Genomic DNA, 3668 nt, shown 5'->3' with positions numbered 1-3668 from the left:
TCAGGCCAAAATAGTCATGACTGTGAAGATTACACAAAACCCTGAGAGGACTTAGGGGAATTGAGGTTGGTGAGTTCCAGTGCAGAGGGAATATTGACAGAGCAGGAGGTAAGTGCCAGGCAGAGGGAAAGAGGGACGCAAGACCAAGTGTCATTGGGGACAATACTTAGGAAATGAAATTTTCTCCTACTAACTTGGATATTTTTTGTATCACTTCTTGGCAGCTCTAAAATCCAAACATTGTATTTTCTAAATACCAGTATTTCTAAGTATCACTCTTCAACGTTGCTCATCCATCTGATTTTCTAAGCATAAGAAATAGTGATTAAAGGCTTAAATGTAAAAAATAAATTTAAAAAATAATTTGCTAAAAAAGGAAATTAGTGCAGACAACCACTTCAAGCCTGCGTTGCAAGCTGATTGTATTGATCTCTATGAATTTGTTGCTGTATAAAACATTTTTCCCTCGAAATTGCTCATGTTTCATGAACTTAAAAAAAAACATTTTATTGGGGGCTCTGACTTACTGCTCTTATCATAATCCATCCCTTGTGTCATGCACATTTGTACATATGTTGCCATCATCATCATTTTCAAAACATTTTCTTTCTACTTGAGCCTTTGCTATCAGCTCAGTTACCCCCTCCCCCACCTTGCCACCCTCATGAACCTTTGATAATTTATATATTTTTTCATATCTTACACTGACCATTTTTCTGTTGTCTGTTCCCCTGGGAGGGATAATTGTGATCGGTTCTCCCCTTCTCTCCCCCCATTTCCCCTTACTCTCCTGGTATCACCACTCTCATTATTTATCCTGAGGGGTTTATCTGTCCTGGATTCCTTGTGTTTCCAGCTCTTTTCTGTTCCAGTGTACATGCTCTGGTCTCACCAGAGTGGAAGGTAGAATTGCAGTCATGATGTGGGTGTGGGGGACATTAAAGAACTAGAGGAAAGTTTGATATTTCATTGGAACTATACTGCACCTTGACTGGCTTGTCTCTTCTTTGTGATCTTTCTGTAAGGGGATGTTTAATTGTCTGCAAATGGGCTTTTTCTGCTTCACCCTAAACTATCCCTTTAAGTCTTCCTAGGGCCTCCCTGCTTAAGCATTATACTATTTTTGTGCTTGTCTATATGGGATCAAATTTACAATACATATTTGAAAGATTAGATAGAGACCTTATGGGGCAATCAGTTGGTTAATGAGAAAAGGCGCAAATAGTTGTACAGAACAAAGAATGTAATCAGTAACACTAAAGTTTATATGGAGAAACTCTGTTTTACTATACATGCTCTCAACAAAATAAGATTAGAAAAATCTAAAAATAGTCTTCATGTTTTAGGGTACCCATTTCTCTGAAATATATAAGTTCTAAAGAATACTTAAAATTCCTTTTCAGGAAATGTACAACCAATTTACACCCAAAACAGAGGTATGAGAAATAGCTAGTTTCACAGCCTTTTGCTACTTACTGAAAAATATTACCAATTTTTACATAATTCTCAGTTGAATGTTGTTGTTTTTCAATGCTTCTTTTTAGGGCTCTTACATATCTTATGATAATCCATACATGCCACCATCATCATTTTCAAAGCTTTGTCTTCCCACTGTAGCCCCTGATATCAGCTCCCCACTTCTTCCCCTTCCCTCCCCTGCCCTCCCTCCTTCATGAAACCTTGATAAGTTATAGATTATTATTTCCATATCTTACATCATCATCTGTCTTCCCTCACGCACTTTTCTGTTATTCATCCCCCTGGGAAGGGGTTCTAGATTGACCCTTGTGATCAATTCTCTCTTTCTCCCCTCACCCTCCCCTAACCCTCCTGGTATCTCTACTCTCACTGTTGACCCCAAGGGGGTTATCCATCCTGGATTCCCTTTGTTGTGGGCTCTTATCTGTAGCTGTGTGCATGTTCTGGTCTAATCTGATTTGTAAGGTAGAACCGAGGTCATGATAGTGGGGGTGAAGGAAGCACCAAAGAATTAAAGGAAAGTTGTGTGTTTCATTGGTGCTAGACTGCACCCTGAGTGACTCATCTCTTCCCTGTGACTCCTCTGTGAAGGAATGTCCAATTGTCTACAGATGTCCACTCATGCCCACCCTCCACCATTCACCTTGGGTATGGTTTTGTTCTGGGTCTTAGATGCCTGATACCTCATCCTATTGATGCCTCATGATCACACAGGCTGGTGTGTTTATTCCATGTGGGCTTTGTTTCTTCTGAACTAGATGGCAGCTTGTTTAACTTCAAACCTTTAAGACCCCAGATACTATATCTTTTGATAGCCAGGCACCAGCAGATTTTTTCACCACATTTGCTTATGCACCCATTTTGTCTTCAGTGATGCTGTAGGGAAGGTGAGCACCACAGAATGCAGGATTGTTAGAACAAATTGTTCTTGTGTTAAGGGACTACTTGAGTCAAGGCCCAATGTCCATCTGCAAATTTAATTCTTATCATATAGATATGAGTACATAGTTGTATTTTCCTCTCATTATATATATATTTAGATGTATACATGCCTGTATCTAGGCCTCTATAAATGTCCTTTGCCTCCTGGTTCTTTCTTCTATTTCCTTTTACTTTTCTCTTGTCCCACCATCTTGTTCAGCCTTCATTCATGTTTAGTAATTCCTCGCTGCTATGTTGCCTTTGTCAATCGAATGTTTAAAACACAAATTTAAAATTTTATTATAATCAGATCAAACATTCTGTTGTATTTCTAAAATTTGTGCAAGACTTTCAGGTTGGTATCAGCATCCTCTTGATATATGTTCTTGATGTTTTAAAGAGTGCATTCTTTCTTTTTTTAAAAAATCATTTTATTGGGGGCTCATACAACTCTTATTACAATTCATAATACATAAATCCTTTGTGTCAAGCACATTTGTTGCCATTATTATTTTCAAAACATTTTCTTTCTACTTGAGCCCTTGGTATCAGTTCCTCATTTTTCCCTTCCTTCCCCCATTCCCCTCCCTCACGAACCCTTGATAATTTTTAAATTATTATTATTTTTTCATGTCTTACACTGTCCAATGTCTCCCTTCATCCACTTTTCTGTTGTCCGCCCTCAAGAGAGGGCGGTTATATGTAGATCATTGTGATCGATTCCACTTTCTCCCCCACCTTCCCCTTCCCCTCCTGGTATCACTACTCTCATTATTGGTCTCGAGGGCTTTATCTGTCCTGGATTCCCTGTGTTTCCAGCTCTTATTTATATGAGTGTATATCCCTGGTCTAGCCGGATTTGTAAGGTAGAATTGGGATCATGATAGTGGGGTGGGGTGTGGCAGGAAACATTAATGAACTGGAGGAAAGTTGTATGTTTCATCGGTGCTATACTGCACCCTGACTGGCTCATCTCCTCCCAGTGACCCTTCTGTAAGGGGATGTCCAGTTGCCTACAGATGGGCTTTGGTTCTCCACTCCATACTCCCCCTCAATCACAATGATATGATTTTTTTTGCTCTTTGATGCCTGATACCTGATCCTATTGACACCTCATGATCACACAGGCTGGTGTGCTTCTTCCATGTGAACTTTACTGCTTCTCAGCTAGATGGCCACTTGTTTACTTGCAGTAAAGCTGGGCACCATCAGCTTTCTTCACCACATTTGCTTATGCACCCACTCTTTCTTCAACTGTTGTGTCGGGA

This window comes from Tenrec ecaudatus, chromosome 4, assembly GCF_050624435.1.
Source record: "Tenrec ecaudatus isolate mTenEca1 chromosome 4, mTenEca1.hap1, whole genome shotgun sequence".
NCBI classification, from domain to species: Eukaryota; Metazoa; Chordata; class Mammalia; order Afrosoricida; family Tenrecidae; genus Tenrec; species Tenrec ecaudatus.
The sequence above is the reverse complement of the archived record's forward strand: the minus strand, read 5'-3'. Positions refer to the sequence as shown.